Raw genomic sequence first — 10,045 nt, forward strand, 5'->3', positions numbered from 1 at the left:
ATAAGGGCATTGACAATCTATTCCATGAAGTCCTGGAAGAAAATTTCCAAAACCTAGAGAGGCATTCAAGGATCCAGGCCCAAGAAATAGGAAGGACCCCAAATAGGATCAACCCAAGAAGATATTCCCCAAGACACATTATAGCCTGAATGACCAAAACCGCAGACAAAGACAAGATACTCAGATTGGCAAGAGAGAAACTTCAAGTTTCCTACAAAGGATATCCCATCAGGCTAACAGTGGATCTCTCATCAGAAACAATGTGAGCAAGGAAAGAATAGGAAATTATATTCAAAGAGTTGAGTGAAAAACAATTTCAACCAAGAACACTATATCTGGCAAGATTATCCTTCGTATGAGAAGAAAAGACAAGAACATTTACTGAAAGAATTTACCAACACCAGAGCAGTTCTTCAAGAAGTTCTGAAGGAATTGCTATCCAGGGAAACTAAAGTCAGACATGCAGAAATAAGAGATCTAAAGCAACTAAGAAAGTGGCCAGCTTAATGGTAGGGATAAGTCCATAGTTGAACATTATCTTGCAGAATTTAAATGGAAGGACTGGACCACAACAGAAGATAAAGTACATGGGTTGAACTGGTAAAATAGAATTGTATGACTTTTGAAGAAAACATTACTGATCTTCTATGCTTTGTTTTCCTATGTTAAGGAGTTTTGTCTTCTCTTGAGTTGTGGACAGGTCTATGTACCAACTTTTGCATGTGTGTGTGTGTGTCTGTGTGTGTGTGTGTGTATGTCAGCTGAACTTATTATTGAAAGTATTTAGATTAATTAATATATTTTATGTGCACATGTGCCCCAAATCCTCATTTTCCTTCTCTCTCTCTCTCTCTTTCTTTCTCTCTCTCTGGAGAAGGAAAAATGAGCAATCATTCCTTTCTCTTTCATTTTCTTAGGATTTGGGGCACATGAGCACACATGTCCAAGTGTGTTTATCAAGTTGTCAGGTCTGAGACCTGAACTGGGCAGTTATAATATGTGGGATCCAACCACCTTAACCACCACAATATCTGGCTGGCCCATATTTTACTTTTTGACATCAGTTATTCAGAAAAGGGAGATAGTGTTGCTCTTCTCTTATGATAATCTTATCTTAAACCATCTTTTTTTCTTCATATTTTAGTCAATACATTATCCTTCTTACATGCTTAATAGGATTTTGTTATTCCTTTGTCAATCTCCTATACATATCACCCAACCCAAGATGTAGAATGGCATAATTAAACAATTACATAATTACATAAAGAACATGCTCATGCTGAAAGGATATTATAACAACAACTGATCATGGATCTCAATAAAAGAAAATTTTTCAAAATAATAAAAATAATTTAAACAATTCAAAACCCTTTTTGAGGGTGATTGCTTCCTAAAATCATTTTATTCCAGAACAAGTTATATTTTAGCAAATGTAGGCAAAAAGTTAGCTACAATTAAGATTATTTTACCCGTAAAAGATTATTGTATATTCTGAAAGATGAAATATATTTACTCTTCATTCTTAAACCCTAAGTTTAAGTATAAAGTTTTCTATAAGTTTCCACAAATAAAAAAGACCATAAATGACAGAAAATCTGCTTGATTATTACTGTATTATATTTTCTTCTAAGTAAGTTTTAATTGAAAAATTTAATGGAATATTACCAGGAAAAAAAAATCACACTTATCAGTTGCAAAGTCTACCACCATTTCGGTATTCACCCTCCTTTAATCACTATAAGCCCAAATTTGTAAAGGGGGAGATGTGTGAATATTATTGGAAGATAATCAAACAACTTTTTAAAGTAAATTTGCTACAGGGTCTGTGTGCTCAACAAAAAAGAGACAAAAAGAGAGAGAGAGAAAAAAAATCCACCAGGAAGGGTGGCCACACCACAGTCCATTCTCTACTCTCCTCTGGGAATTTTGGGCACACATGCATACATATTTGCTATGTTTTTATGTTTTGTTTTGTTTTGAGAGGTTTTTAATATAGGTCATGTGTGCTCACCAGAAAGACAAAGAGACAGGGAGACAGAAAGCAAGAGATCACTCCCCAGGAGGGATGGCCACACCGCCATCCCTTCTTCTCCATTCTCCTCTCAGGATCTTGGACATGCAAGCACACATATCCAGTGTGAGTTTAAGCCACTTGGTCCAGAACTCAACCACAGTTGACTACATGGGAGTCCAGCAACATAATCATTACGTCAACTGCTGGTCCCAACACCTGGCACATTTTACAAGCCACCAAGTCTGGGACTTGAATAGCATGTGGTCCTGTGGTATCCAACCACCTTAATAACCATTCCATTAGCTTACTCAACAAATAACTTTTGCTTTGCCATCTTAATAAGTTTTTATCTCATCTTCCTGTTGTAGGTCTTTCTTTTTTTAACATCAGAACAATATTCAAAAAGCACTATTCCACTGCTATAGGTACTTATTATCAAAATGTATATCAAATTTCCAATAATCCTGGGACCAGCAGTTAGTGTAATGGCTATGTCGCTGGACTCCCACGTAGTCGACTGGGGTTCAAGTCCCGGACAAGGTGGCTTAAAAGTCATGCCAGGCACATGTGCGTGTGTGCCCAAGATTCTGAGAGGAGAATGGAGGAGAAGGGATTGTGGCGTGGTCAGCCCCCCTCAGAAGTGATTTCTCACTTTCTGTCTCTCGGTCTCTGTCTTTCTGGTGAGCGCATGCATCCTATAGCAAAAACCTCTCCAAAAAAAAAAAGAAAAGAAAAGAAAAAAGAAAAAAAATCCAATAATCCTTAAAACCAATGTAATACAAAATTGCATATTGATGATCAAAAATATTATTTGTAAAGACCAGCAGATGACATAATGGTTACATGCTGGATTCCCACGTAATTGACTATGGTTTGAATTCTAGACCTGGTGGCTCAAAACTCAGGCTGGGCATTTGTGTGTGCATACCCAGGATCCTGAGAGGAGAATGGATGAGAAGAGACTGTGTCATGGTCAATTCCCTGGTGGGTGATTTCTCACTTTCTGTCTCTCTTTCTCTTTCTCTCTGACAAGCACACATGCCCTACAGCAAAAATGGGTCTAAAAAAGTAAATAAAATAATAATCTTATTTGCTTTCATGGGTATTATGACTATTGTCGGTTTCAAATCCTAAGCAAGACCTTTTTGCAATATAAGAAATATCCTTTTCATAAACTTTACCTTCATTATGTTTAAACAAAATTAAAGAAGATAACATTAAACTTGTGAAGCCAACATTTGGCATAGCCATTGTGCTACTGGCCTCCCACATGGCCAACCATGTGAACTCAGCGACTTGAAAATCACACCAGGTACATGTGCATGTGTACTCAAGATCCCAGAGGAGAATGAAGGAGAAAGGATTGTGGTATGTCCTTCCCCTCAGGAGATGATTTCTCACTTTCCTTCTCACTGTCTCTGTCTCTCTCTCTCTCTCCAGTACATGCACCTTAAGGCTAAATTCTTTTTATAAAAAATGAAAAGAAGATAATATTGAACTTGTGTCTTAGAGATAACATATCTGTGAAGTAGTTGTCAGCAAAATACAAATCCACAATATTTTAAAATGCAGTTTATGTTAAAATCTCTTGAGTTTCTTTTTCTTTTCAAATTGTTTTCTCTTTGAAATAAAGTTATGTATAACTACCATCAGTATTTAAAACACACTGGATCAGCCACAGTGGTGCACCAGTAATATTTCATGACACTGACACTGCACATGAAGGTGTCAGGTTCACATCCCGAGGTATCTCTACAGGTGCAGAACACGCCTGTAATCTTGGCTGCCATCATGGTGTGAAGACCTCGTTGAGTATCTCTTTATCTCTCACATTGAAGAAATAAATAGGCTTAAAGGAAGCACTGTAAAACACACTAATAATATATGAAGCAAAAGGAATAAAATCAGAAAAATGGGGAGGTTTTTGTTCTTTAGTAGTGTCTAAAAGTGGCCCGAAATTATTACTAAATGTATTAGTAATCTTTTAAAAACATTTATTTATTTAATTTATTTCTTCTTCTTATTATTATTTTTAAATTTGATGATATAACGAGAGACAGAGAACGAGAGAGAAAGAGACAGAGAGAATGTTCTAGCTTCCAGGTCCAAGATTCAAACCGTGGTTGAACATGTGGGAATCCAGCATCTTAACCATCATGCCACCTGCTGGTCCCAATATTCACAATCTTTGTTGCAGAAGATTTTCAATAGAAATTTTAGAAGACCGTGATGTGTCCCTTCCAATGAGTTTACTTAGAACAGAAAGATGAAAACTATTATTCTAAACCACCAGGTCTGGAACTCGAACCGCAGTCGACTATGTGGGAGTCCAGCAACATAGCCATTACGCTAACTGCTGGTCCCAGATTTGCTTAGTATTTTCTACAACTTATTGTAACATTGTAACATTATAAAATAGATATTTTTAAAGGGAATTAATGATAAGCAAATACAGAACTTAATCTCTTAAAAAAGTACTCCAAGCTGAGAGGTAATGCCTTAGTTTTATTGTACAACTAGCATTCAACTGAGAATGTCTAGGACCCAGTATTGTTCTTTAGTCTCCTGTGGGTGTGCAACAGATACTAATAAATTTAAACGAGTAAGTTTTCCATTTCAAAACATCAGCTATCTCATCTGTACCTCAAGAACTCTCAGGCTGCTGCTCAAGAAAATATATGCAACATCAATATTCTGAAATAGATGGGTTCCATCTGAGTTTATGATTAAGAACAGAATAATAACAAGGACAAGCTAAATTACATTTTACTAACTGAGAACCTGAATGAGGTAGATACGAGGATATCCACATGACTCCAGAAGAAAAGGGGGAAACAGGACATTGAAGGGCTGGGGGATATCTGTCTTTGCAGTGGTGCCTAGGGTCAGTTCAGAGGGAAGGGAAATCTTCTGTATCTGTGCAGTCATTGGCTTCTGCCCTTTCACTCTGAACCACCAGGCTCCCTATAAAGCCAGATAGTCAGGTCTGGAAATGACATGGCATTTCTATTCCGCCAAGTCTAACCTGAACTGAGTTCCTCTGGAATGAGAAAGCAACTATCTCAAAGTCTATGAAGGATGGAATTCATCATCCATGTTTTTGCCTTCTTCATGGCTTCACAGTGCCATTTCATGACATATAAGTGGGAGAGAATGTCTAGAAGAGAGCAGTACTAAGGATGATGAATGAACATTCTGGAACTGCCAATAGAAAAGGAAGAAAAAAGGTACCTCTTGTAGAAAGCTTTATAGAGGAGATTTTTTTTTTTGGAGAGGTTTTCGCTATAGGGCACGTGTGCTCGCCAGACAGAGAGAGACATAGAGACAGAAAGCGAGAAATCACCCCCCAGGGGGGATGGTCACGCCGCAATCCCTTCTCCTCTGTTCTCCTCTTGGGATCTTGGGCACACATGCACACGCGCCCGGCCTGAATTTTAAGCCACCAGGTCCGGGATGCGAACCGTGGTCAACTACGTGGGAGTCCAGCGACATAGCCATTATGCTAACTGCTTGTTCCCAGAGGAGATTTAGTTCTTTAAGAGAAGTAAGTTTTTGATGGCATTGACTTTCTTTTCTGTCATGGCATATGTACTAATAACACTGAGACATTAAAGAGAGGAGCTTGAGTAATAAATTCAGATACTCACTAATCAGCATAATTACACTAGAAATGTATAAGATACATATTGGTCTGATCCAATGGAGGTTTTAAATAGAACCTATTTTTATTAAACAGGTCATTCTGAACAAGAAATAGCTAACTGAAAGATGTGCAATAAGCTTACATTGAAACAGTGTTAGTTCCAATTCAAGTATTAATGTGACTAAAATTTATCCTTCTGTAAAGTGTTTTCCTATCAAGGATTAATTATTTCTTCCAGAAATTTTATATGCCACAAATAGCTTCTTCTGAGAAACGAAATTATTTAAATAGAAGAGATTCTTTTTTTTCTTTTACAGACAAAGATTTAATTTTCAAGAACAGGTCAACCAAGATGAGTTTCAACAACTTTCCTTTATATCATCATCTACACTTCTTCCTTACTCATAGAACAACATCCCTAAGCCTTTCTGCTCCTGTCTCTTCTAGGACCTTGCTTTATATTCTTTTATATTTTCTTTCCTGAGTTTCTCCCTACTGGCTTTATATCCTTACTCTACAAATGAGCTTAAGTATTTTTTAATTCTAACTAAAATCAACTTTTCCTCAACAGTACTTTCCTACTAAAGCTATAAAATATTATCTCCCTTATTTTTCACTGGTGAAGGATTTAAAATTCAAATATATTCTTCAGCTTCCTCATTTTCTATTTAGCTCTCACTAAAAACCTTTGTCTCTGCCAATCTATTAAATCCCTCCTTTTAAAATTCACCCATGAGGAAGCCCAGCTTCCATGACATAGGGAGTAGTGTGCCACTGTATGATACAGGGTCATACAAGACACCATGCACCTGTGGTCCTAGCTGTTTAGGGTCTGAGGGAGGATTGCAGCATGGCAAGTCCTTTTGGGCTACCTGTCTCTCTTTCTTTCTCTCTCTTTAAAAATGTTATTCATTACAAAGTAACAATAACTAGGACCATCAGTTCTAACTTATTCACTTATTCACTGGCTAGTCAACTGCTTTATGGATTTCCTATTTTGCTGAACCCTGTTTCGATATTTGCTTACATGCTTGTTTTCTATCAAATTGTTATCCCCCTTATTTCTCCCATGGCTTTTCCCAAAATTAACCAGTATCCTTTCTAGATCCCTTATACTCCCTAATCTTAAAATTATACTAGTCATAATCATTCAACTTTTATTCCCTATTCATGTTCATTTATGTGTGACCTAATTCTTGTCCACAATACCATGCAGATTCATATAGTTACCTTTAATTTCTAATGTATAATCTGGGCACAAAGATTTCAGTTTTTGATAGCCATCCATATGTGAGAGAGTATGTCAGTCTGTCAAATGTATAACATCAAAAGCTAAATTCGTTAACTTTATATTTTATTTTCTGACCAAGGTAAAACAACAACAAAATAGGCCTCAATCAAGCTGGATTATTTACCATTCTCTATGGTTTTCATAGACAATGCCTTATAGTTCTCCAATACCCTGTATTAGATTGCTCTATTTGTGTCCCTGGATTGGGCAATTTTCTCATTTTACTTATTTATGTCCTCCATTTTTGATGATCTAATTTAACTATCACATCTTCCTAAAATATTTTTCTCAGGGCTCAGAGCTCTTAATAGACAGAAATTGTGACTCTTGTTTAATTCTGAATCACAGATGTAATACGGTGCTTGGTCAAAATACATGATCATATTCCTGTCCCATTAGTGTTCTTGCCTGTCTTCATTCCTCATTTTGGTGTTCCTAAGATTGCGAGTGATGGTAGTATCTGCACATGTAAAAGTCCATGATAAACACCTTGAGGTAAACTTTGTGACTATTTTTCAATATCTACCATGGACAGTTCTTGGAAGATATGTGGTACTCTGTAAGTATTAAATGTAGCTGTGATATCTTTTAATTCTCTCTCTCTCTCTTTTAATATATTGAAGAAATATGGTATTGCCTGTGCCTCATATGTAAAATTAAGGAAGGAAGATCAGGGCATGAAACGATATTCTTGTAAAGACTAGTAGAGTAATTTATCCATACAGTCTGTTTAATCAGATATAAGGAATAGAGTTACTGAGCTATTATGTGGCCATCCACGTTGTTTATTAGCATAAGTTATTCACTATTTCATCTGACTGTAAAAAACTGATATTAAGAAATTAAGAGTCTCCATAGTTCTTATTTTAATTTTCTTGAATACTTTGGCAAAAATTCAAGGAAAATTGAACACTGGATATAATATGCCATTCAAAAATTGTCACATTGAAACTCTATTTTATAAAATCCATCCACATACACAAACACATAAATACATAATCCACATCACCACACCTGTTACATGCCATCTAGATATGTTTAGACTAAATAGAGATAAATTGTGTTACTGCTATAGAAGATATTGAAAATTGTCAGTTTTCTAGCCTTGCTTCATTCTAATTTAGTATGTAACTCTGGGAAAACCATTTCACCTTTGACCCATGATTACTTTTTGTAAAATGATAAGGTGGATAAATGCTTTAAAAATCTGTGATTTTAAAAATCCCCATGTTTATAGTACCATGTGGAGTGGAAGACTCATTATACACTCCCAAATGCTAAAAGAACCATTTTTTTTTTCTCTCTCTTTGTGGTCCAAACCATTCTATAAAATCATCTCCCATAGCTTTCACGACCTCTGACACAGCACAGCTATCTCTTTACAGGAAATGATGACTAAGATAGAAATATCCTGATGCATCCCCACCGCCTGCCACCTTAACCCTCTCTCTGTCTTGCTTTCTCTCTCAAACAAACACACTCTCTCTCACACACGCACACAGAGAGCTCTTTCCACAAAAGGAGGGGGTGAGGCACATAAAACAATCTTATAAAAAAAGCATTTCTAAGTATTTCAAATTTTCATCTAAAATTTCTCTAAGTGATAATGATTGTTTTTAAATGTGGAATATCTCTATTTGTTTCTTCTTAATATTCTGATAATAATACAAAGAGGCTTTAAAGAAAATCATGAGAAGCAACAGAGAAAAGCAAGGCTGTTGCATGCAGTTTCCACCTCCTGAGTCATTCCACTCTTTAGCACAGCTAATGTCACATGACCTAAAATAATTTAAAATGTAAGCACCTTCTGCATTGCTAACTATTTTAGATCATTAGGGTCTTATAATCACAAGTTCACCAGAATCTAAGAAAAAGACATTTCCACAGCAATTAATTTATTTTCAGTTTACTACTCTCATCCATGCTGGAGGAAGGAGGCAGGTCTATGCTGTCATTCTAAGTCTATTAAACACATTACATAAATCTTCACTCATGTGGGAGAAATGACTTTATTTCTAAAAGCTAAAAACAAAAGCATAAATAAGCTGTACCATCATAGCCAACAGGAATTGTTTGAGAGGCCTTTGGGCTCAGGATGTTGGCGTCTCTCTGAGGCTGCTGTCAGAAGGTTCAGCCCTGGGCTCTAGTGAAGCCACTGCCATGTTAATATGCTTCATTACATCTCTACAATTTGTTCACTGCGCTAAGGAGCAGTATTTCCCTTGTGAGAGGAAGACCCATCTTCACTTTGAAAGCTTTATCTTTAAAAGGTAAACAAATGCTGCCATAGATGCACACTGAAGGCTGAAAAGCCAAAGAAAGACTGAAATATGTATGACATAGTCAGAGCTCATTTCAGCCTAGGAAGATTTTAAAATGCAGAACAGTGAGAATTACAGCTTTTGATCTTGTAGATCTGAATGCAAGCTTATAAGCACACATCTCATTAATGTCACTATTAATATAGATAACAATTCATTAATAGGTTGAAGATAGAATCATGCTAGCTTACCTGAAATAAAGGGGATTGTAAATTATAACACAGGATCCATGTATGTGTTGAATATAATAGTCTCCAGTGCAGCTCTTCACAATTTTGACTAGAGCAGAAAGTAAAATCTCACATGTGTTCTACCCTCACTAAAGAAGGAAAAACAAGAAAGGACGACCACAGCATCCTTTCTGCTTCTGCCTTAGCTTTCTGTTCTGCCACTCACTCGATGGTTCCCACTGTCTGTGAGAAAACAGCGTGCTAAATTAGAAAATAAATAAATAAATACAAAGCAGCATCTTACATGATAGCTCCATCTCCTGGCCAAACGTGAAAACGTTTTAATTCAAGTTTAGGCAATATAGCAGTTAAGCAATATGATTAAATAGTATGTAGCTCAAAATCCTACTGTATTTGAAATCAACTACTTTAATCAGTTGTAAAATAACATTTCAAAATTATGTACATTTTTTTAATGTGTAATTCTGCTTTTGGGAGTTAAATTTATATTATGTTTAAATTGATGTTTTTCATAGCATCATAAAAAATTAATGCTTAACTTATTATTTTTTTAAACTTTATGTTACCACCTGAAAAATTAATATA

The 10,045-nt window shown here is 36.0% G+C and overlaps 1 protein-coding gene across 1 annotated transcript in view; it reads right to left on the reverse strand.

Annotated features, from left to right (window-relative positions):
• SCN2A (sodium voltage-gated channel alpha subunit 2) overlaps positions 1-9,665 on the reverse strand; it is a 163,632-nt gene extending 153,967 nt beyond the window's left edge. Inside the window, exon 1 of the mRNA XM_006160248.1 lies at positions 9,461-9,665. The gene's annotated coding sequence lies outside the window, so the exon portion shown is untranslated. The remainder of the gene's footprint in view (positions 1-9,460) is intronic.
• Positions 9,666-10,045: the final 380 nt, after the last annotated feature.

Source organism: Tupaia chinensis, unplaced genomic scaffold, assembly GCF_000334495.1.
Source record: "Tupaia chinensis unplaced genomic scaffold, TupChi_1.0 Scaffold000674_1, whole genome shotgun sequence".
NCBI classification, from domain to species: Eukaryota; Metazoa; Chordata; class Mammalia; order Scandentia; family Tupaiidae; genus Tupaia; species Tupaia belangeri.